The following is a 26,739-nucleotide window of genomic DNA, read 5'->3' on the forward strand; positions in this document are numbered from 1 at the left end:
ATGCGGGCGATGAACCTGTTATTGAGTCCCAGATATTGCTCACTGGTACTTCTAACACGGTGTAAAGCAGCTCAGGGGATGACGTGCTCAGCCAGCGTGATATGACAGACACGCAGTTTGATTTGGCCACTGACTCTTCTGTTAAAAGATGCGGTGCTCAGCTTGCCAAAAATTTGACTTACATGCGGAGGCGCAAGAAGTTGAAGCTACCATCTCCACCCCGTTCTGTTCTGCCACCTGAGCCTGTCCAGCTGTCAGAAAGGGACATCCATTTATCTGTCATGAAAGTTGTTGTAGAAGAGCTTGGGATCCGTGTGGCTGACAAGGGCACCGGTGAGGTCATTCGACCCTCAACTGGTACTAAACAGGTTCCACGCAGGTGAAATATCCTTTTGTATTTTTCTACTTCTTGTATTTTCTTCAGTTCTAACACTGCATGGTAGCTTCAACTGATTTTATGTGATAACTTCAGTAGGACCCTTCTGATAACTTCACCTTTTTTGTCTTACACACATCTTCTAAACTACTGGTCCAACCTCTTTGTTCACTACTTAATTTTATTTTTTTAGGGCACCCTGCAAACAAGTTGGTACACTTGAGGCGTCATCCAGTATCCCAAAGTCTAGGTAATTTGTTGGACCAATTGGTCTTCAATTGATTATCTTTTGTTAAAAAAATATGTTGCAGATTTTTCATTATTATTTTTGCATGGTAGTTTTGAACTGTTTGTCTGGTAATTTTAGTAGTATTACAATGATAACCTGTAACTGTCTCCTTGTTTCTATGCATCTATGCTCTTTTTATATGGTAACTTTTTTTTAGGATTCACACCTGCTACTTCTTATAAATAGCTATTTGTGGCTGTTCATTTTAACACTACATCTCACAACTTATCTTTTTTTTGCAGGAAGTCAAGTGGAATTAATGCCGCTAAAAAGGTGTGGTTTACCAATACTAGGTCTTCTCCTCGACTAAGAGCAGCATCTTCATAGCCGATAGAGGTTGTGGATCTTGAAGATCAGCCCACGTTGACGTCTCCTGTTATCGTTTCACAACCTATTGTGATGGGCTCTTCGCCAGCATCCGTCGAAGCAGCAGCTGCTCCCGAAGTTGCATCTGATGCTGTTGAATCTGTAGAACAACTGGCTACAGTGGCCACCGTCACTGCTGTTGTTGAAGAGCTTGCCACTGCAGCTGTTAATGATGAAATTGATGCTGATGAAACTCCTGTCGCGGACACTGGTATGCACTGATTGATAACTAGTCTGATGTTAAACATACATATCTAGTTTGTTCAATGTGATAACTTTTTTTGCCCTCTCATTTTATGCAGCTCAACATGTTACTGAACCCGTCACCGAAGCTGCCCAAGTGTCCATGCCCCCTGAAGCCGGAGTGGCTGTTGTAGTGACTGGTGTTGATGTAGGAAAAACAGCTCCAGGTATGGACTGTTCTGATGGTAACTATAACATTTTGTGGTGGTAACTCTTACTTGTTTATGATGGTAATTATAGTGTATTTTCTGATGGTAATTGTACTTGTATACTGCAGTCCCAGCTGTCAATTCTGATGCTCAAGATGAAATTGTTGAACTTCAAGTTGCGGATGATTCCCAGAATGTCCAATTACATCACCAAGTTCAAGCTGGAGACATTGTTGTTACTCCAGAAGCTGCAAGTGATGATGATGTATTTAGAGTTGATGGCGATTTCACCCCACCAAGCTGCTCTCTTGGACTTGGCTCCATTTTTGGTGTGACGCCTGAAGCTCCACCAGTGGTAGCTGCGGTTCAGGGTATTCCTTCATCACCTTATGCACCACAAACAGTAGCAGGAGCACCACAAGCAACAGAAGTGCTAGAATCAGTAGCCGCACCGCAAGCAGCAGAAGTACTACATGCAGCAACTACAACATTAGGTGATTTAGACGCGATCGTAGCGCCTGCCTCTACTGTCGCGGAGAAAGTTGAGGGCATAGACGTTGAACCGGCTGCTTGGGCGCTGCCTGCCAACTCCGGTAAGTGAAGACCTTTTTGTGTCTTCGCTTCACAGCAACGATTGAATGATGGAGGCACTTGATCAAAGACTTTTTTAACTGTTTTTATGTGCTTTCTTCCGTATTTAAGTCAGTTTTTTTCCTTTTCCCTATGTCTGTGTGCATGTGTGGATGAATGTAATATGACTCTTTATGCTTTTGTGTTATGTGAAATGAACCATTTTGTGATTCTCGTTCACCACAATTTATGTGTTGTGCTTTTGTATTTATTTATCTGTATGTGTGTACTCCTGATTGTGATTACTGATTACAATGTATTATTTTTACCTCCCATGACAACATTAATGTGTGTTGTTTTCATAATATAACCCCCCTTCTCCCACCTGGTAACTTACCTTCTCCCACCTGGTAACTTGATATGCTACATGATGGTAACACCTCTCATTACTCTGACAACATGCTCCACTAGCCTACCTTAGACCATATGTTCTATGGTGATCCAAGCTAACCAATTTTTTTGCATGACATCTTCTGCATTTTTTTATGGTCACGGTTAATAACAATTTTTTTGAACATTTTTTCATGTTTTTGCCTGAACAGTGATGTCCTGGTAAATGTAATTGTTTTGGCATGATAACTTTGACTCTAACAACATATTATCTTACCCAATAAGTTTTTTTTCACAACACTCCTATTTTTTGTTGTGTTGATAATTCACTCATTACTTTTAGATGGTAACATCCATTGGATTATACTGGTAACTATCACTCTATCCCAACGTTACCTTGCCCAACAAATATTTCTGGCGATAGCCCCTTGTTTTTTAGTGTGCCCACGGAGCTCATGAGTGTTATTTTCTATATATGCATTTTTTTGGTTTGCTTATCGTTAATATCCTTTTCTCATGCCCCTAATCTTACCTGTTTTTTTATGTTCATGAAAAGACCGTCGTGTTCGGGTGTACGATGTCGAACTTGACGATGATGAAGTACTTATATGGTGGGAAGAATTTGAACATAACAACCCATCAGCCAAAGGAAAAGATGTTGTGCAAGGAGGTAATCAATTTTTGTTAGTTTGAGAATGCCAAAGTTGTGACGTACCATATCAATGCCTGCTGATAACTTCTGTCCAAACTGCTGATAAATTATACATAAACATTCTGATAACTTATGATCTACCACTTTTGGTTGAAACCCTTTAGATTGTTTAACCTTTTTTATCATCACCAATCCTTGCTAAGCCTTTCATATTGTGTTGCAGATAATTGTCAAAGTCCCACATTTGCTACACCACACTTACCCCAACCCAAAGAGTGTATGCAGCCCAGTTCCACACCTAGATCACTATTTCAGAAAGTTAGGGTTACCCGCCCATCACAATACCTGCTGCCGCCATTTTCGGACCTCATCCCTAGCGAAGACGATGAGGCTATTTACGCTGAAGTTATCAAGCACACAACTGATTCAAACTCCAAGATTAAGGAGTAATATACGACTATTTTCTTAGTTTTTCATGCATTTTTGTTGCCATTCCATTTGTTTTTTAGACTCTTCCCCTCTGGTATTGCAGCGTCAGGGTAATCAACATTGATGGGAGGTGGGTCACACTCGGTGAGCTTGCTAATTGTGTGAGAGAAACGGAGCAGGTTTCAACCAGTATTGCTGAGTTGCATGTTCGTGTTCTTCAATATTTGGAAATGCCAAACAAAATTATCTTCCCTTGGTTGTTGTCCGTTTATCTGCTTATTGGAGACTTCAACTGTAAATCTGTACTTCATCATTTCCGACGGAACCAGCACTACATTCTGAGCAATCAAAATGAGGTACTTTCTGGGTTTTCTTGCCACTCTACACTTTTAATATCCATTGTCTACACTTTTTTTATTTTTACAGTGCATTTTTTCATGATAACTTCATTATACACAATCTGGTATGATAGTTCATTTACTTTTGCATGGTAACTTTAGCACTCAGTTTCTGGTAACTTGTTTCCTCTGCCATGATAACTTATATTGTTTTGCATGGTAACTTTAGCACTCAGTTTATGGTAACTTGTTTCTTCTGCCATGATAACTTTTTCTTGTGTTCCCTGTATTTAAATATGGCTCCCTCTTTTTTGTTACTGCTATGATTATTGTACCTTCTATTCCTTGCCTTGCAAAAGTTGGGACCGGGACCAGATGCCGGTCATTGGTATGTACTGTCGCTGAATCTTAAGGCGAAACGATTTGAGGTGTTGGATTCGTTGCGTGAAGAAGATAGTCCATCTTTAATCGAGCACGCAACAAGGTACATGAATGCTATAAAGAAGGCTTGGTTGATTTCATACAAGGACTCACACAAGCAAATTCAAGATTATGAACTCGTGTATATTGATGTTTTTAAACAAGAGAACAGGTTAGTTGTTTATCTGTGTTCCCTATTTTAGATCTAGCCCCATTTGTTTGATAACATGTTTTATGTACTCACACACATACTCTGTTTTCAGCATTGATTGTGGCTACTTCGCTTTCATGTCTTTGGAACTGTGGAATGGGAAAATTATTCCTGCGTTCACCCATGAGCAAGTACCGGCACTCAGAAATTTTTTGACATCGAGGTGGCTAAATCACACTCAAAACAGGTGCAAAGAGTGGCGCTACCATTTGTTTGGCAACAGTTCGTGAGGTATCAACTGTCATCATCTTCTTTTTTTTCGTTGTGAGAGCATTTTTCAGTGCTGGTCTTAAATTGATGGTAACTAGTCGAAAGAAGCATTTTAGTATTTTCTTGGTTGGCACACTAGTTGTTTTTTAGTGTCTTGTCATCACACATAGAAGAAATTCAGTACCAGATGGTAACATATAGCTTACGTGGCTGCTATTTTTCTTATATAAATAGGCTGATAACTAGTTTGTTCTCTCATTCTTTGTTGGTCATGAAATTTATCTGGTAACTTGCATTTAGTGTCGCTGATAACTAGTATGAATAAGAGCTGATAGTTTTCCAAAAAAAATAGCTGGAATAACTTTTTTCGATTGTAGATAGTGTTGAAAACTCATTGTAGTGTAATGACACATGTAAAACATATAGGAAACTGATGACAGCCCACAAATAACTTACCCAATATGTTTATGATAACTTTCACCACATAATTCTTAAAACTCCAGCCCACAAATCTGCTGATAACTTAAATAAATATAGGTGCTATAATTCGGATTACATTTTTTGCACTGATAACAATCAGCAAAACAAATGAAAATAAGTTTCTTGTCCATTCATTTGTAGCGACGATCTTGTTTTTCTCTTTCATTCATCTTGCTAGAGGTGATGTGCACCTCCGCTTGTCGTGGTGCACACTGCCACAAACACTGCACTTTCTTTGTTTTGCTGGTTTTGCAGTGTCAAAGGGATGCTGATGCTTCTTTGTTTTCAGCCGTCCTTTCGTGACAGTCTTCGGAGGGTCTAGTATCGTTTTTGTGTTTGAGGAATGGGATGCAGCGGCTGGCATGTTGGTGCTAGCTTGTATTGTCACAGGGATGCTTGTTTGTCCCGTGTTTGGGTTCTCCATGTTAGGTATGTTTCTTTGTTGTTCGGCATGGACAGCTTCACTCGTTGCGACCACTGGAATAGAACATGGGTCTTGTTGTGATTGGAACGATCCTCTAGCTTCTTCCTTGTCCTTTCTGGCCTTCTTACGTTGGCTTTTTGTTAGCGCGTCCATTTCTTCCTTGAAAGCATATAGGTGCTTCTTGGCCACCCTGGCCCAATCATCTGTGAGGCAAGCGTCCTTGGCTGTTGCCTTGAAGTCCCTTAGCATGATGTATATCGCATGACGCTTTTTCCCTCCTCTGGCATGCTCTTACTAACTGTTGGTTGTTCAAAATCAGGTTTGATTAGATCTTCCTGTTGATCCCAAGTCCACCTCTTTAGAATATACTTCTCAGGTATCTCGTAGACCCCAATTTGGTCCATCACTCGTAACACATGTGCACAGAATATACCATCTCGCTCAAACTTGCAGCAAGTGCATGAATATGTCCCTTCATCCTTGTTTGCTTGCACATGGTAGTCCCTGTCCCCATATTTTGGTATGATTCCTCTGACTTAGCCAACCTTGAATGACCCATCTTGCAATGTGTCACATTTGTAGTCAGTTTTCACCTTCATCTCCATCTGGAATTTGGTGAAAATATTATGCGTGTAGAGGCCCTGCACCCGTAACTCGAGTGGGTTGAAGGAGTATGTTTCCACCTCTTTGTACACTGTTTCCAGGTGCTCTTTTGACACGCTCACCATCACCTTCTCCTGTATTGCAGTGTACTATTTTGCAAATTCCACTAGCGAGTTATTTGGGTTGACGTACTTCTTCAACACATCGTTGAACCCTTCGCTCCTTGCCGTTGTCTGCAAGAATGGGAAGAAGTCGTGCATGTAGTACACCGGGACCCAGCATTCCCTATTTTCCCACAGCCAGTGGAAATGCTCGTTGTCCGTTTGCCCATGATCGTCCAGCATCTTCCACCATTTTTCCTCAAGCTCCTCAACTGCGTTCAAAAACCAAGTAGATGGTGATTTCAGTGCACACATCATGGTAATTCTAATACACTTAACATGATAACTTGCTTCAGGGGACAGTATGTGGTAATTTCAGTGCACACATCATGGTAATTCTAATACACTTAACATGATAACTTGCTTCAGGGGACAGTATGTGGTAATATCAGTGCACACCCCATGGTAATTCTAATACACTTAACATGATAACACCTCATGGTACTCATGTTCTCATATAACTCTTTCACTGCATGCAATAGTGAAAAGGATGGTAAGTCAACTACACATATCATGATAAGTTTTGATGCACTTATCATGATAACTTCCTTCATGCAACACTAGGTGGTTGTAGTCGATGCAGATTTTGGGAACTATAACTACATGGCAAACATGCTAAAGTGGTCATGGTCACTTAAGAACATGAGTACTGGTAACTCTTTCATAACAGTCCAGTTTTTCACACGAGTACCTTATTTTTTATCAATGTGGGAAAAATGTGTAATGCTGGTCATAATTTACTATAATTCAGCATGGTAACATTGGATATCGCGGCACAGTTATGTAGTTTGTGGCAATATGAGTAGAGTGTGTTGTGTGAAAATACAATACCATTCAAGCTGTTGTCAACACAATCTTTGAATGCTTTGTTCAGTGGTCCATCATCGGCCATTAACCTCCCAAGCTTCTCTTGTGCTTTCTTCATAATGTGTCATCTGCAATTTCTGTGTACTATCCCGATGAACACCTCGTCAATAGCATTCTATTGGAAATATGCCCTAGAGGCAATAATAAATTAGTTATTATTATATTTCCTTGTTCATGATAATCGTTTATTATCCATGCTAGAATTGTATTGATAGGAAACTCAGATACATGTGTGGATACATAGACAACACCATGTCCCTAGTAAGCCTCTAGTTGACTAGCTCGTTGATCAATAGATGGTTACGGTTTCCTGACCATGGACATTGGATGTCATTGATAACGAGATCACATCATTAGGAGAATGATGTGATGGACAAAGACCCAATCCTAAGCCTAGCACAAGATCATGTAGTTCGTATGCTAAAGCTTTTCTAATGTCAAGTATCATTTCCTTAGACCATGAGATTGTGCAACTCCCGGATACCATAGAAATACTTTGGGTGTGCCAAACGTCACAACGTAACTGGGTGGCTATGAAGGTACACTACAGGTATCTCCGAAAGTGTCTGTTGGGTTGGCACGAATCGAGACTGGGATTTGTCACTCCGTGTGACAGAGAGGTATCTCTGGGCCCATTCGGTAGGACATCATCATAATGTGCACAATGTGATCAAGGAGTTGGTCACGGGATGATGTGTTACGAAACGAGTAAAGAGACTTGCCGGTAACCAGATTGAACAAGGTATCGGGATACCGACGATCGAATCTCGGGCAAGTATCGTACCGCTAGACAAAGGGAATTGTATACGGGATTGATTAAGTCCTTGACATCGTGGTTCATCCGATGAGATCATCAGGGAACATGTGGGAGCCAACATGGGTATCTAGATCCCGCCGTTGGTTATTGACCGGAGAGTCATCTCGGTCATGTCTGCATGTCTCCCGAACCCGTAGGGTCTACACACTTAAGGTTCGGTGACGCTAGGGTTATAGAGATATTAGTATGCGGTAACCCGAAAGTTGTTCGGAGTCCCGGATGAGATCCCGGACGTCATGAGGAGTTCCGGAATGGTCCGGAGGTAAAGAATTATATATAGGAAGTGCTATTTCGGCTATCGGGACAAGTTTCGGGGTCACCGGTATTGTACCGGGACCACCAAAAGGGTCCCGAGGTTTCACCGGGTGGGGCCACCTGCCCCGGGGAGCCACATGGGCTGTAGGGGGTGCGCCTTGGCCTGTATGGGCCAAGGGCACCAGCCCCAAGAGGCCCATGCGCCAAGAGATAAGGGAAAGGAAGAGTCCTAAAGGGGGAAGGCACCTCCGAGGTGCCTTGGGGAGGATCGACTCCTCCCTGGCCGCATCCTTCCTTGGAGGAAGGGCCAAGGCTGCCCCCCCTCTCCCTTGGCCCTATATATAGTGGGGGAAGGGAGGGCAGCAACACCTAAGCCCTGGCGCCTCCCTCTCCCTCCCATGACACATCACCCTCCTCCCGCAGCGCTTGGCGAAGCCCTGTTGGAATCCCGCTACTTCCACCACCACGCCGTCGTGCTGCTGGATCTCCATCAACCTCTCCTTCCCCCTTGCTGGATCAAGAAGGAGGAGACGTTGCTGCTCCGTACGTGTGTTGAACGCGGAGGTGCCGTCCGTTCGGCGCTAGGATCATCGGTGATTTGGATCACGACGAGTACGACTCCATCAACCCCGTTCTCTTGAACGCTTCCGCGCGCGATCTACAAGGGTATGTAGATCCACTCCTCCCTCGTTGCTAGATGACTCCATAGATAGATCTTGGTGACACGTAGGAAAATTTTGAATTTATGCTACATTCCCAACACATTCCTCATGGCAAAGCTCTGGTCTGTGATTATGTTCTTTGGTGCAACCGCACCCATCGCATGCAAGAATGTGTTAAACTATCACACAAAGTTGTCAGTCAGTTCGTTTCGAACGAAACCACAACCGAATTGGATTGATTTCCCGTGGTTGTTAATGCCAATGAAGGGGGCACATGTCATCTTGTACATATTAGTCATGTACGTTGTGTCGAAAGACACAATGTCGTTGTATTTTCCGTATGCCCTACGTGATGCACCATCTATCCAGAACACGTTTTCCACCCTGTCTTCATCATCAAGTTTCATTCTCCAATAGAAATCTAGATCCTTTGCCCTGAGCTCCTCAAAGTATGCAATTGTGCTCCCCACGTCTGCATTACGGTACTCCTTGCGAAACTTGGCTTGCTGATTCGCCATGTCCTGTGTTGTTTATGGTACATTCTCAGCATCACCATAGAACCATGAAATTAGTTGCATTTGCCTTGTCGTTTCTATGTTGCATTCATGTAGAATCCGTAAGAAATCTTGCTCGTCTTTGGGAATGTTCCTATGTGAGGCTAGAAATTTTGTCAGAGATGGCTTTCTTATCAGTGGATGGTTGTGGTTATCATCAAAGCGTTCGACTCTCCACCACACATCCTTGTGCGTAAGGTAAAGGTGGGCTGGACACTCAGACCTCTTAACCTTACGCCTTTTTCTCTTCTTCATGATGCCTTCTGGGTTCAGTACATCCTGCACCTCCTCCTTCTTCCTCTTTGGCTTGCCGCCTTTCCCACACACCAGGAGTGCTCTGCTCTCACTGTGTTGTCCTTCACTGTTCTTGTGTAAGCTATCCTTGTCCCAAATCCATTTATGAGTGCATATAGCTTGTAGTGAGCAACAGCCTCCTCAAAACTTTCAAACTTCATTGTTGTACCAGGAGCCTTAGGTGTGGAGTATGCCTCAGCGTTAACCCCTCCTTGATCAGCGTTGGGCGCTCCTTGTTTCTGTACTTGCTAGCTCGCTGACCGACACATCATAGAACCTTTCTTCTCCCCCAACACTAGAACTTGCTTCCTTGTTTGGCTCATGGATCCTCTGGTTAGATGTAGGTGGAGCACCTGCATGTTTTTCACATGAAATGTTTTGTCATAACATGATTTATCATTGTTTGGTGGTAACTTGCATTGAACAAGTGTGGTAACTTGTAGTATGTTGTGATGATAATATTATGCTTCCAACATAAACATATAGTGTGACACTTTTGTAAGTGAGTTGCCACTTACCTGAACCAAAGCCAGTTGTACGCGCATCATCATCATGTTGTTTCTCCTGTCCAGCACTATCTGTGGCATTTGTGTTATATCCATGGTTTTCTGACATGTTATTGAAGCACCTGCTTACACATGTTAATAGCATATGTGAGACAACTGAAAATAACACTACTGTTTACATACATCAATCACATTTTTGCACATTGTGCATGCTATCTTTTTTTTACTTTTTTTGTGATTCTTTTTTGAGTTGACATGGATATTATCATTTTTTATGCAGGTAACAATTTGTTACTCATTTGGGACTCTACTCTACTCGGCACACCATTCCCTGCTTCAAAAATCAGTTCAATTTTTTTCTTGATGGTAACTTTTTGCATAGATGCACCATGATGGCATGGTAACAGATGACAATACTGATGATAACTTTTGTATGAAAAAATGTGGTAGCTTTCTCTACAATAATTATAGCCTAATTGTAACAAGAGTGGATTCTGTTATGGTGTTGTGACTTCCTTTTTTACATACAGCAAGAATTTTTTGTTGCCTAATTTCACTGTTTTTGTGCAACAAGTTCAAAAGGAGTTGTCTTTTTTCAAGAAAAAATCTTTTGCATATGCCTTGATAACTCATGTATTCTACCATGATAGCTTATATGCACATAGTACAATAAATTAGAAAAAAATGGCACTTTTTTCTTCCTTTTTTTCATGGGGCTATTTTGGGTTGAACTGAAATGGAATTGAGATACAGTAGGGAGTGCTTAGAATGTACCTGATCCGCCTGGATTCTTGCTGGATTCTAGACGCCTGGTAGGTTCTGGTGTCCCTGGTGGTAGATCAAGCCGAGATCGGGTGGTAACTTGAGACCCCCAAGCATTCCTGCATGATTTTGCGAAGGTTTTGCTGGATTCTGGACGCTTAGTGAGTTCTTGCGTCCCCGGTGGTAGATCAAGTCGAGATCCGGTGGTAACTTCAGTTTCCTCAAGTGTATTGCATGTTTTGTGAAGCGATTGCTGGGTGAAATCGGAGGAGGGGGAGGGGGTGGGTAGGGGACTGATATGAATGGTTGAGTTCGTCGCCAGGGAGAGAGGAATAAGGAAGAGGAGGGTCGATGGAGAGTGTTTGTTGCGTTTTCTTGCTATGGAGGTAAGAAAGTTGGGCTCACGTGATGTTTGTGGGCCAGGGTCAAGTCATGGGCCAGGTTCACGTGAGGGGCGCTGAGATGGGCCTCGCGATTGCCTCCGCTCGACGGCTCGGCCTCGCGCGCTACGCGCACTCGGCCTCGTGAAGGTGGGATCGTTCGGACCTTTTCTATAGGTATGAACGTTGGTATATATCGCAGTCCTATACTATTTATATTGGAAAGACTACCCGGGTACACTGATGATTGGAAGGAGTTAGATCGTATAATTAGATTACAGCCCTAATGTTGATCTACATAATTAGAGGAATTTACACTCTATTATGGCGCGTTGCTCACAAGTGCGTGCTCCGGGGACATAACGGGTAGAATCCATTAATAGACAAATATGATCGTGGTTGCTAATTTGATCCGGACTCTATCCCGGAAACTAGTGGAAAAACTAGGAATCTTATATCTGTATAAGATGTGGACTCTTTGGAAATACAGTATAAGAAGGTCCCTACCCTCTAGCCTCAGATATGCGAATTGTGAGCGACACCACGGATAAGCGTAGAGGAATAGGGGTAGACCACAAACCCTAAATTTCTAACATAGGCATCCGAGCCGGTCAACGACGTATTCATCAGACTCGATTCGATCCGTACTCAACTCCGCTGCGTACTCTACGGATTTCCAAACCAAGGTCAGCTTGGGTATCAATCTGTTCTATTCTTCGTAAAGATGCCTTACTATAGATCGGGCAATCGAGCGCCGCCGCACGCTCGGTCTTCTCTGCGCGGAATCCGCTATTAGCCACCGCCGCAAGTCGCCGACTCGATCCGGCCGAGGCCCGATCAGCGGCACCTCTGCGAGTAGCTGGCAGTCTGCGCTGGTGCCGGTCGTCGTCGTCGTCCGCCTCATCACCAGACCAGCGTTGCCAAGTCGCCGCTCGGTTCCGCATCCTGTCGCTGTGCCGAAACTCTCTCACGCGGATCCTTGTTGGATCCCCTGTTGCCGCATAATCTCGTGCGTGTTGGGCACTTGGGCTGATTCATGTACGCTAGACGTGATCAAGGGCAGTCCAAGCCGCAGGCACGGGCATCAGGGAATCTATGTAGGAAAGTGGTAGTCCAAACCAAGCACTCCATCTGATCAATGAAATCCAGAGTTGCACCAAGGCCTCAATTCTTGCACGGGAGACAAGCTATACTAGTTGTTCCTGTTCTATTCATGTACGTGGATTGAGGAAGGCGAATGTTTTCTGCATGTTCAAGACCTTGTGCAAACAACGGTCAACCTGCCGGAAGGACTACACGCACCAGGCGACGCACATGATTTCAAAATCACATATACTAGCTACTTTTATTCATTTTATTTGATCGTTCGATTAGTTTTTTTTTCTCTGGTCTGTTGCATGTAACTCGTAACGAGGAGATGAAATTTACTCCTGGGAAAAATACTAGTCCTTATGGATAATAATAATCCGGAGGACCCTGGATCATGCATGACTGGATGGAATGGCAATTACTCCTGTGAAAAGATAGCATGGAAATCTTGCATATCTAGGAATGATCTTATTTTTTGCTCTTGTTACGGAGGAAGAAAACGATCACTCGAAGAAACGGAAATTTGCTTTTTTTTCAACGATATGTCCATTGACAATGTTTACACTTTATATGTTATAATATCTTTCACTATTTTTTCAAATAGTTGGAACACAGTAGCAACTTTATTTGTATCATAAACAATTCCCAAGGAAGGTAGATGATGTCTATTTCGGCACTAATGCTATTTTTGAAATACTTGGAATTGGAAATTATGCCCTCAAACTCTGTTGTCGAGGAAAATTATTGTTGATGGACACACTATTATACTAACCTTGCATGAGATGGAAGTTAAAGAGATGTATATTATGAGCATCACTTATTGGTGGAGGAAGATGGAACCACTCCATAGAAAAAGATTTTTTTGCTCACTTAACGCTGGAATGCGATAGCAATTTTGTTGGCATGCTAACAATTCCAAAGGAAATATATATGTTTGTGTGCTTAGTCATTGCTGCTAAATCTTATAGACTTTGGAATTCGAAACCATGTCATTAAACTCCCTTGTGGACGAACACCAATACTATTATAGGACACTTGTTCAACTTCAGTGAGAAGGTATTTGATTTATTGATCTACCTTGGAATCTATTGACCATGTCATACTGTTTGGAAAAGGAAGAGTGGAAAATATTGCTCAATGGTGAAATTAATGCATTACGGTTTTTCACACAATGGTCTATCTTTCTTGATGTCCATTGGAAGTTGGCAAACAAAATTGTTTATATTTGGCAAAGATAACTCCATATGGAGGAATACCGACAATGGGAACACATGCTTGGAATCGTATTATCTACATCATCAATGACTTGGTCACATATCTTGGAACTAAATGAATTGGCTTATTGATTCTGGAATTCTAGACTTTAGTGGGAGGACTATGGTATCTGGTGAAGCATATATGACGGTATTTTCGGTTTATATACACCTTTTCTGAAGGTGGGAAAAGAAAAGGCTTCACATCATTATTTACTTTGGTAACCTTATGGTAACTTTCTTGGCACTCCCGCTAGAGGTCAGGTTATTTATTTTTATCTCATCATTGATTATTGCACTTGATATGGTTATGTTTATACTATTTCAAAATACAAGTCGAAATGTTTTACTGTGCTTGATACATGTTATACTGAAGTGCAAAATCAGTTGATTAAATAATATCATAGTTGTAACAACTAATTGGTGGGGGAATTACACTTCAGGATTATATCATTTGTATGTAAAGAGCATGTAACTATTCACCATTGTAATATACCGTACACTTCACAAATGAATGGAGGAATTGACTGTCTTGTATACTCCCTTGTTTCTTTGGAAATAAGCATTGCATACTATCATTTATTGATATCATTCTCCATCTAGTATAGTCACTTGACTGGAAGGAAATCTTCTATTTTGACATGAAATTCTTAGTTATTACAAAGCACACACCTGGAAATTTTTATGGTCATTCTAGTGGATCAAAGGATGTTCCCTTAGTTATCTGGAAAAAGAATACTAGTGGAAAATAGGAACAGAATCATTTTTATGATCTTGGTGGAACTATTGACAGTCATACTAGAATATAATATTGATCCCATGGAAATTCCCAACATGACATGCTTAGGATAAGTGGGAGGAATAAGCTTGGAATATCATGTCTGGATAATTGTTATGTGTTGTTGGAGGATGTCACTCTAAATTTTAGAGGAATCACTACATTCTCTTAAAGTTTTTTTAATCAATATCAACTATGGGTGGAAGAATTGCGGGAAGGAATAAACTCCAATGAGGAAGAGCATAGTTTGGGAACTTAATAGCATACCAAATAACCGCAAGCCTATTGTCCGGAAGTGATATTTTTTTGTAAGGATATTTGGCTCACTGGAATGTTATAATACCACTCTTGTTATTCAATTATTCACACAGAGGGAAATATACTTTGTGGAAACTCTCTTACCTAGAATTTTGGCAAAGAGGAACTAAAGACAAGTTTGCTAATTGAGTATATTAATGTATGGTCTTATAACAAGCTTCACACCAATGGAATAGCACATCATATGGTTTCCTAAATGAAGTAAGGCGACCATCTACAAAGTATTTTACATTATTATTGTAGATGTTAACATTGTTTTGTTGTTTGCAATGATAAAGTCACATTGATGGAAGTGAAAGCTTGGTCATCTTTTAAACTTTCGTATGTAAGGAACATTTGAAGCATACTATGTGGTGGAAAATACTTGATGCGGAATTTCACTTGAGAAAACAAAATACTCAAGGTTCCTATAAAGGTGGAATTACACTCGAGGAAATAATACTCGAGGCGCCAATGACAGTTATGCTGGAATAATTAAGCGGAAACTAAAGGTCTCTGGGGATCTTAAGTATCACAACAAGGAAACATACTCAGGGAAGGTACCACTATATATTTCTTTGGTTTTTCAATGTAGTTTTAATCTGGTTGCTGGCCGCTTCATTAAGCCTATTAGTCTTGAGGTATTTGGTAAGTATTTTAAGGCTACGGGTTTACGAATATTTGAACGATTGTTTTGGACAAGTGGGATATGTTGGAATTATGTGTCATGCAACTATATTCAAATTGCTTGGAATTGTTAATATTCGGAATACCTCATTATGAAATTGTACATGTATTTATACATGGAATTGATTTACATGTCTAGTATGAAATTGTTACTTGCTAGAATGTACTTAAGTAATATATGCTTACGGAAGCTGGTCGATTATCAGTGGAATACAATATTCTATTTATATTGGAAAGACTAACCGGGTACACTGATGATTTGAAGGAGCTAGATCGTATAATTAGATTACAGCCCAAATGTTGATCTACATAATTAGAGGAATTTACACTCTATTATGGCGCGTTGCTCACAAGTGCGTGCTCCGGGGATATAACGGGTAAAATCCATTAACAGACAAATATGATCATGGTTGGTAATTTGATCTGGACTCTATCCCGGAAACTAGTGGAAAAACTAGAAATCTCATATCTGTATAAGATGTGGACTCTTTAGAAAGACAGTATAAGAAGGTCCCTACCCCCTAGCCTCAGATATGCGAATTGTGAGCGGCACCACGGATAAGCGCAGAGGAATAAGGGGTAGACCACAAACCCTAAATTTCTAGCAGCAGCTCGGCACCGTGCAGGTGGTGGTGGTGTCGTCAGCTGAGGCGGCGCGCGAGGTGATGAAGACGCACGACAAGGACTGCTGCACCCGGCCCATGTCCCCCGGGATGAAGCGGATGTCCTATGGCCTCAAGAACGTCGTGTTCGCGCCATACGGGGCCTACTGGCACGCCATGCGCAAGTTCTTCGTGGTCGAGCTCTTCGGCGTGCGCCATGTCGAGGCAGCATGGCATGCACGCCAGCATCAGGTACGGACAAGCATGCAGCATGTGTAGAATTAATGCATACACCGTCCCATTGCAAGGCATTATGTGTAGAATTATCTCCACTCCAATGTATTCTCCTGCAAAAAATATCGCGGTTAATGTGTTCTCCTGTATTTGCATTGTGTATTTCTAAGCACAAAGAAACATGACACGCAACCATAAAATGAAACACTATAATGTGCTCCAAAACACGGTAAGAACCAAGAAAACTGGTTTGAAAACACACAGAAGCAAAACAAACTGTTTTGGTGCGTAGAAGAACAAGGTACAACTTGCATAGAAGAAGAAGGCCCACACATAGAAAATAAGAGATGGCATATGCTATTTACATATTTCAGTGGATTAATGTGGCACACGTCCTCATAAAATAAGAGATGGTGGATACAAATTGTGCATAGTATAAAACCTCATGGACTGTATTGGACCCATGGTCGATTAGGTGGAGAAACTGATGAGCACCTTGAGCGGCTTGGCCAGTAAGCCGGTAGCGCTCAAGGAGCACATCTTAAGCCTGGCCGATGGCATCATTGGCATGCTTGGATTTGGCGACATGTACAACAGCGACAAGTTCCCACACCACAAGAACTTGGAGCACGTGCTTGAGGAGGCCATACACGTGCAGGCCAGCTTTTCCGCCAGGGACGGATTCAAGGGGGGACGAGGGGGGGCGACCCCCCCCTAACGATCGTGCCGCACCTTAATAGCGATCAGCACTTCTTCTTCGGTACAACCCCCCTCAAAACATCAATGGTCCAGATCGTCCTATACCCCTTCGCCTGAAAACTTAAAAAAGGGTAGGATGGTCTTTGCCCCTGCCCCTCCCCCAGTCCCGGCCCCGCGACGTACCCGCGCGGCCCGTCGACGTACGTACGTCTACGCATTTTCTTTTTACTGTGGCGACGTACGTTTTTTTACCGCGTCGGTGGTCAAGCGCGTCGGTGGTCAAACCACGCGTCGCCCGCTGAAAGCGCGTCGTGGCGCGTGAACTGCGGCCCGCCGCCCCGTCCCGTCCGTCCCCTCGCCTGCCGCCCCGTCCCCTCGTCTGCCGCGCCGCCGCCCTCGACTGCCGTCGCATTGATAGCCCGACGGCCCGACCGCCCGCCGCCCCGTCCCGTCGCCTCGTCTGCCGCCCCGCCGCCCCGTCCCCTCGTTTGCCGCGCCGCCGCCCTCGACTGCCGTCGCATTGATAGCCCGACGACCCGACCGCCCGCTGCCCCCGCCGTCTGCCTATAAATCCCCCCGTCCGCCCGTCGCCGCAAACACCGCTCCCCGCCCGACGACGCAAAGACCGCTCCTCTCCCGTCTCCACCTCCCAAAATCCCGCCGGCGACATGTCGTTCCACCGCGGCAGCAGCTCCGGCACCGGCGGCGACGACGGACCCAGCGCGTGTCCGTCGAGCCTGAGTACGCCGGAGACGGAGGAGCTGCACCGGTTCGGGCTCCTCGTGCCGCCGGGTTGCCGTCTTCCGCACGACTGGAAGCTCGACAAGGACGGCTACCCGACGCGCGGGCCAGGCGCCACCGCCGAGGAGAAGCGGACCGGCGGCCGCAACAACATCGCCGGCCGTCACGCGTTCTGGGACGGCAAAGAGTACGCCGCCGTCATCGGCGCGTTCCGGCTGGCGGAGTCCGGCGTCACGCCTGACCTCGTCGGCGACCGTCGCCGCCTTCTTGTCCCGCGCCCCCGTCCAGCAGCGCGCGGCCGTCGGGCTCCTCCCGCACCTGCGCCGGCGCCCGCCGATCCCCCCGCCCCGCCGGAGGTGGAACTGCCGCCGGAGCAGTTAGTTCTTCGGGAGGACGGTGATCCCCACGATACGCCGGGTTACCTCGTCGCCCTACGCGCGTCGGCGGCTGCAGCGGCGGCTGCAGAGGCGGCGGCGGCTGCAAGGGAGGCCGCCGAGCAGGCGGCAGCAATCCAGGCGGCGGCGGCGATTCCGCCAGTGGTCCCGCAGGCGGAGGCGGAGCCGCCGGAGTCGTCGGACGACGACGTCATCGACTGGGAGCGGCTGGCCCAGGACAGCGACGACGACAACGAGGGCGGGGGTGACGGCGGTGACGTCGGGGAGGTCATCGATCTGTTGGGTAGCGACGACGAGGAGTAGTTATTTTTTTTAAATGTTCTAAGTATGAACTATGTATCGCTTATGTTCGAAAAAACTCGTCTGGTTTCGGTAATGTTGAATGGACTATGTAAAATATATTTATGTTCAATCTAGTTTGAAATTTGTCTTCAAAGTTTGTTCAAAAAATTAGCTAAATATTGAACGCTTATTTTGAGAAAAATTGAAAATTTTCCTCAAAATGCATAAAAATGTTTGTAATATATTTAAAAAATTTGCATCGAATATACATAGCACAGAATAAGGTATGCAATTATCGGAAACACATAAAATAAAAAATATTATCTGAAAAAAATTATTCTGTGAAAGTTGAGATATTTTAATTTTTAATTCATTAACATTTTCTGAAATATTATTAAATTCATTAACATTTATGAATCAGAGAATATTTTTAAATTCATTAACATATATGAATGAGTACAAGAATTTTTAAATTCATTTACATTTTCCGAAATATTTTTAAATTATTTAAATTTATGAACCAGAGAAAATTTATAATTCATTAATATTTATGAATCCGAGAATTTTTGAATTCATTAACATTTTTTGAAATAGTTTTAAATTCATTAAAATATATGAATGAATACAAGAATTTTTAAATTCATTTACATTTTCCGAAATGTTTTTAAATTATTTAAATTTATGAACCAGAGAATATTTATAATTCAGTAATATTTATGAATCCGAGAATTTTTGAATTCATTAACATTTTCTGAAGCGTTAATTGGGCACGTTTGGCGGATGCGAAGCGGAGAGGTGTGACCGAGGGTCCCCTCCGGCCATACCGAAACCACCCCCTTCCACAGCAAGTACCTGAGCGGTTTGACGGATTGCACCCAACTTCTGGGAGCGCGTGTGGGGCCCCACCCGGGCCCCCACGGCCAAACTGAACGAAATCCGACAACGAACGCACGTTGCGTCACGTCCGGGCAGTATTTTCTGGGTTTTCTGCCTGGAAAATGGTAGGAAATGCATACGGACTCGAAACGGGATAATTTTTTGCGTGCGTGCCCTGCTAGGCCACAGTAGCACGTGGAAAAAAATTGGGCACGTTTGGCGGATGCGAAGCGGAGAGGTGTGACCGAGGGTCCCCTCCGGCCATACCGAAACCACCCCCTTCCACAGCAAGTACCTGAGCGGTTTGACGGATTGCACCCAACTTCTGGGAGCGCGTGTGGGGCCCCACCCGGGCCCCCACGGCCAAAATGAACGAAATCCGACAACGAACGCACGTTGCGTCACGTCCGGGCAGTATTTTCTGGGTTTTCTGCCTGGAAAATGGTAGAAAATGCATACGGACTCGAAACGGGATAATTTTTTGCGTGCGTGCCCTGCTAGGCCACAGTAGCACGTGGAAAAAAATTGGGCACGTTTGGCGGATGCGAAGCGGAGAGGTGTGACCGAGGGTCCCCTCCGGCCATACCGAAACCACCCCCTTCCACAGCAAGTACCTGAGCGGTTTGACGGATTGCACCCAACTTCTGGGAGCGCGTGTGGGGCCCCACCCGGGCACCCCACGGCCAAAATGAACGAAATCCGACAACGAACGCACGTTGCGTCACGTCCGGGCAGTATTTTCTGGGTTTTCTGCCTGGAAAATGGTAGAAAATGCATACGGACTCGAAACGGGATAATTTTTTGCGTGCGTGCCCTGCTAGGCCACAGTAGCACGTGGAAAAAAATTGGGCACGTTTGGCGGATGCGAAGCGGAGAGGTGTGACCGAGGGTCCCCTCCGGCCATACCGAAACCACCCCCTTCCACAGCAAGTACCTGAGCGGTTTGACGGATTGCACCCAACTTCTGGGAGCGCGTGTGGGGCCCCACCCGGGCACCCCACGGCCAAAATGAACGAAATCCGACAACGAACGCACGTTGCGTCACGTCCGGGCAGTATTTTCTGGGTTTTCTGCCTGGAAAATGGTAGAAAATGCATACGGACTCGAAACGGGATAATTTTTTGCGTGCGTGCCCTGCTAGGCCACAGTAGCACGTGGAAAAAAATTGGGCACGTTTGGCGGATGCGAAGCGGAGAGGTGTGACCGAGGGTCCCCTCCGGCCATACCGAAACCACCCCCTTCCACAGCAAGTACCTGAGCGGTTTGACGGATTGCACCCAACTTCTGGGAGCGCGTGTGGGGCCCCACCCGGGCACCCCACGGCCAAAATGAACGAAATCCGACAACGAACGCACGTTGCGTCACGTCCGGGCAGTATTTTCTGGGTTTTCTGCCTGGAAAATGGTAGAAAATGCATACGGACTCGAAACGGGATAATTTTTTGCGTGCGTGCCCTGCTAGGCCACAGTAGCACGTGGAAAAAAATTGGGCACGTTTGGCGGATGCGAAGCGGAGAGGCGTGACCGAGGGTCCCCTCCGGCCATACCGAAACCACCCCCTTCCACAGCAAGTACCTGAGCGGTTTGACGGATTGCACCCAACTTATGGGAGCGCGTGTGGGGCCCCACCCGGGCACCCCACGGCCAAAATGAACGAAATCCGACAACGAACGCACGTTGCGTCACGTCCGAGCAGTATTTTCTGGGTTTTCTGCCTGGAAAATGGTAGAAAATGCATACGAACTCGAAACGGGATAATTTTTTGCGTGCGTGCCCTGCTAGGCCACAGTAGCACGTGGAAAAAAATTGGGCACGTTTGGCTAAGTTAAAAAAAGAGCATATTTGATTAAGTTTAAAAAATTGGTTAAGATAAAAATTTTTGATACAGTTAAAAAAAATATGCCAATTTATTTAGTAAAAAAAATGAGGCCCTGCAAAAAAAAACGCCGGCCGTCTCGCTAACCGACGCGCATGCGTGCATGGGGCCGTCCCACTAACAAACGACGCCGCAATCAGCGCTCGGGCGACGTCGTTAGCCGACGTGCATTCAAAATTTCCTTCTACGTCACCCCGTCTCGCCGCCGCCGCGATCTGCACGTGCTGCCACCGTACACCGCCCGTCGCCCCACACTCCAAAACGGCGCCGGTGCGGCCGCGCCGGCCTGCCCTGACCTGACCCGTCGCCTTGTTTACGTTGTCGCTGCCTCTCCCACCGTCGCCCCACCGTACAAACTCCGTCGGTGCGCCCGCGCCGGCTTGCGTCCCCTCACCCGTCGCCACTATACGCCGCCGGTGCCTCTCCCATCGTCGCCGTCGTGTAAGTTTTTTTTCCAGTTCTTTTATACAACGAGGCTCATAACAGTATGATGGTATGTGACAGAAATCTATTTGATGCAGTATGAATATCGACGGTGTGATTCCATGTTCTGTTCAAAAGTGGGTTAGCCTAGTTGACAAACTGTCACCAAGTCAGAAATTCAGGTTTTATGAAACGGATATGCAGGGCATGTTTAGAATACCATCGATAAGGATACGTGATTTTTTGCTTCACTTTTTACTCCAAAGTTACAATCCGAGTAGCAAAAAATTCATGGTTCAAGAGAGTTCTGGAAGTACTGCTGGATGTAAAGGTCTTATTTCATTAAGGCCTGATGATGTGTACTCCATATTTGGTTGGAAAAACAATGGAGTGGATGTTTTTGGGTTTCTTAGTACTGAAGGAGAAAAAGCAACCAAAAAAATACCAGTTAGTTTTGTTAGCAAGAAAAATGGTAAGATCATGATTGATGATCTCATAGAAAAGATTGTGAAGGATAAGAGCACTGATGATGACTTTATTCGGATGACATTTCTAGTTCTCTTAGGAACTATAATTGCACCAGTGTCTCATGAATACGTTCCGAAAAAGTACTATGCCTTAGTGAAAAATATTAAGTTGATAAGGAAGTTCAACTGGAATGCATTCACTTCACGATTCTGTTTATCGGAGATTGGTAAGCTTCTGCAGGACGGCCATGTTAGGCAGTGGCCCCAGGGGAACCTCGCCCTTTTGCAAGTACGTTCTATTTATTAATTTCAACACTTTTGTTATAAAATGGCACGGAAGAACATGTAATTTAATTAGTTTATGTGTTTTGCAGTACCTATACTGGGAGAAGGTGCAACCAATCACCGGTCCAAAATATGATCCGTTGGCATTGTTGAGCCCGCTGATGAGGAACTGGACGGAAGATATGGCTGTGAGAAGAGACAAATACGACTACGAATATGGTCGTGGTGTTGGGATGGTAATCCTAGTAATCATTTTTTTACATTTAAGAAATAAAGTAAAGTGTGCATATGGTTTTTATGTATAATTATCTTGTTCCACTTGTAGATCGATGACAACATTACAGAGGAGTATAGGTTGAAAAAAATTGCGGAAGAAGAAGCTCAAAAAACCAAGAAAGCTAGTAGCAAAAAATTTAACGTTACTGGAACGAGGAAAGAGGGCAGTACCTCAGAGGCTTCGAGCCAGAAGCCTACTATGGACCGGATTTTGAGTGAGATGAATGAGCTTCGGAAGGAAATGCTTCGTTTGACAGAGTTATGCGCACAGGTAACACTTGAGCACGTCTCTTTAATATCCATCACTGAATTGAAGAACTAAGATGAAATATTTTCTTGCAGAGGATGATTGAGAAACTGAACAAAACCGGCGTCTCCTACAAACCCAGTAACCTGGAAGAGGACGAAGAGAATCTGTACGGAGGCATTAATGAGTCTTCAAACGATGTTGGACGTCCGCAAAAAGAGTTTGTATATCAAAAAGATGATTCAGACCGGTTTCGCACACCTTCCAAAATAAATTTGCAAAAGGATGATAACGGCGTTGATGTAACTTCTCGTGAAAACACACCTTTTTACTGCACACCTGAGTACTGGGATAGTTGGGTGATATGGATGATCCTGTCCAAGTACCAGAAGTATCAGATGAAAAAGCTGCCACATCTTTAGAGACGGACGAAATCGCATCGCATGCGTCGGTTGGTTCTCAAGGAGTACAAGAGGAAGTGGAGGAGGTTACTGGCAGGCGCAAGCACAGAGGATCACAACATGTCAAGTCTCCTTATGTGGTCCCTAAACCAAACAAACGTGCAAAACGTTCTGCCAAAAGAAGTAAGTTTTCTGTGTTTCTAATTGTTATTGCGTAACAATTATTTATGTATTTGCGTTTGTAAGTATTTGAGTGGTGCGTTACAGAACTGTTCCAAAATGGTGATGTTAACAAATCTGGTGATGAGTATGATGTGGTGAAAGCGTCCATCAAGTACGTGCGTGCGCATGAGCATTTACAAAAACATGCCAAAACAGAAATTTTCAATGATGGCATGGAAGAAGGTCTCACTGTGAGGAGAGCTTGTCAGATTATTAACCATGAGTGGCTAAGTGGCGACGTAAGTTAATTTCATATATTGTTTTACAATTCATTCGAAAATACCATTGTTAAACCTAACACATTATTTATAGGTAATTGATGCATACTCATCATTTTTGGTCGACAAAGTTAATGATGATCGTTTCATGTTAACAACTTGGAGGATACATTGGTTGCTTCACGTTAGACCCGGAAAGAAGACCGCCGGTAATGATTATGAAGCAGAGTCGCATAGTAATGGACCCGTGAACAGATGTGAGGACGAGTATTTCAAAAAATCAAAGGTAAGTTTGATTGTTAACACGGCACCTACATACGATATTATGTGATGATTGTGTTTTATGGTCCTTGTGATGCAGACTTACATTCCTCTAAACAAGCAAAATAATCACTGGATTACTGTCGTCATGCATAGCGGAAAAAGAGAGTTTCAGGTTCTTGACTCGTTGATGACCGGAAAACTTGACACTGTTACTAGAGAACTCGTTGAGGACCTGGTAGGTTTAACTTGCAAATGTGCATTTGGTAACATTCGTTTTCTTTAGTACACTGAATGACATGCTTTCCACCATGTTTGTTATATCTTTAGAGAAAACAACTAGCAGAAGATATCCAAGAAGCAAATGCAACCGGAATTGTGAATTATCCGGATGTTTCCAAGTGGCCTATTCAAACGTATGACATGCCAAAACAACATGATGGGTGAGTTTTTACTTTGACAGAATGTTGGTCTTGTATGTACAGTAGATATTTAATCTTCGTAAATTGTATGCACTAGGAATTCGTGTGGACTATTTCTCCTTCGATGCTTTCAAAATTGAGATGGTGACAAATGGACAGGCTTATTTTCACAGGTATGCAAGTCATGTTTGGACTACGATGTACAATGAACGCTGTGCTAACACCATTTTTTTTTCAGACCTCAATTGATGATTCAAGAGAGTTAATGATTGCGCAACTTATATTTTCGGAAAGAAACAAGCTTGATGAAGTGAAAAACAAAGTTATTCGGATATCAAAGAAGAAGAAATAGATGCGGCACGGAGGAGTTTTGCATGTGATTGGGTGGTACTGGAGGACTTTATTTTCCAAACGCTTTGCGCACTTACTTATAAATTTTATGTAATACACTCTGCTTCTGAATAGTTATATGTAATAGACTCGGCACTTTTCCAAATGTTTTTTTCTGTCCACATGATATTTCGTTGCATAAATATTATATAATGATTTATTTTGTTTACATGTTTTTTTTGTTGCCGAATAGTTATATGTAATCATGTCGTCGTTAAATTTTTGTGCACTAAACTATGGCAGCACACTGCGTTTTACTTAAAAATTATTTTACATAAAAAAATGCCCGCCCGTCTCCACGGCGTTTCTTAGTAAGCCCGTCGTTATCAAGCCCAACGGGCGACTACAATAGGCGTTTCGGAGCACGCCGTGGAAACCAGGCCCAACAAGGCAGAATCGACGCGGCACATCGACGGGGTAGTAATCAGGGGAGTTCAATGCAACGACGGGAGCTGAGTATATAAGCAGGTCGTCGTCCCCTTCGGCCGGCGAGGTGGGACTAAACTTGCGTCGGCCGCGGGGCGACCTGGACACAGCCAGACGCGACGTGGGCCGGCCCAAAAAGGCACTGGACGGCGCGGTCTTCTCGACTGCTCGACGCGACGTGGGCCGGCCCAAAAAGGCTATTGACGGCGCGGTCTTCTCGACGGCTCGACGCGCCGTGGGCCGGCCCACTTACCACCGCTGAGACGCCGCGCCAGTGAAACCGACACAAGTTTAGTCCCACCTCGACGGCCGAAGGCGACGCCGACTAGTTTATATACTCAGCTCCCGTCGTTGTATTGAACCCTCTGATTACTACCCCGTCGATGTGCCGCGTCGATGCTGCCCTGTTGGGCCTGGTTTCCACGGCGTGCTCCGAAACGCTTGTTCTAGGGTCCCGTTGGGCTTGATAACGACGGGCTTACTAAGTCACGCTGTGGAGACGGGCGGGCATTTTTTTCTTTTTTTTTTCAACAACAGTTCACAGAGTGCTTTTTCTATTTTGATATATTTGACAGCCGACGGGACTGTAGTAAATACATGCAGAATTCATAAAATAAACAATGAATAGTGAATATTTATATCAACAACAATGTTGTCTCAACATAACAATTGTCACCACAGTAATTTTATTGTAGTTGACACAAAATAACAAGTCTGAAATGACAACGGTCCGTACGCAATAATCATGTTTCACACATAAAATACTCAACACGAACATAAATTTTACAAATGTTCTTCATATAAATGGAAGAGGTAAAACACTCGCATCGTCTACACTTGAGTCTTCAAGCCCAGTTGCTGCATACAAAAAATATGAGAATCAATGCACCGTTAATGAAACAACAAAACTGACATAAACAAATAATAGACATACTCTTCATTTTTGCTGCATGTGCTCCTGTTATGACCTGAGCCGCTGCATATGCTACATTTTCGTCCAGATTTCTCGTCAAATGCTTTAGGCCTCTCATTTTTTGTCACATCTGGGCCACCCTTACCGCGACCTCTACTGTTCTGCTTAGGTGCGCCCTTGGTGGAAACCTTTACTGGATCACGAACCAGAATATGATCTCGGTTAGGCTCAAATGGATTACTGTTCACGAAGCTTCGCTGAATATCATCGTCATTTCCCTGAATATCCTTATTCACTATAATATCATCCAGAGCTGCCATCAACTTGTCGAATAAGAAAGGATTACTGCATGCGACATGACAGGCTTCTGAAGATTTAATGGTCAACTCACTATATCTAGCTCTGTCCTCACCACTCGACCAACCCCACGCAAACAAATCGCTGGTGCGCTTCACTGGCAGTCCAGCTCGTGCTTTTTTTGAGAATCTTCGCAGGACACAACACTTGGGTATCACAGGTAAGTTCAGTGCATTCAAAACATGAATAATATGCTTGCAAGGAAGCCCTTTGCG

At 44.1% G+C, this 26,739-nt stretch overlaps 2 pseudogenes; both read left to right on the forward strand.

Moving 5' to 3' along the window:
- Nucleotides 1-26,739, forward strand: part of LOC123059666 (4-hydroxyphenylacetaldehyde oxime monooxygenase-like) — a 36,012-nt pseudogene that overhangs the window by 3,904 nt on the left and 5,369 nt on the right.
- Nucleotides 21,587-24,790, forward strand: LOC123059665 (uncharacterized; annotated as a pseudogene).

This window comes from Triticum aestivum, chromosome 3A (genome assembly GCF_018294505.1).
Source record: "Triticum aestivum cultivar Chinese Spring chromosome 3A, IWGSC CS RefSeq v2.1, whole genome shotgun sequence".
Taxonomy (NCBI): Eukaryota; Viridiplantae; Streptophyta; class Magnoliopsida; order Poales; family Poaceae; genus Triticum; species Triticum aestivum.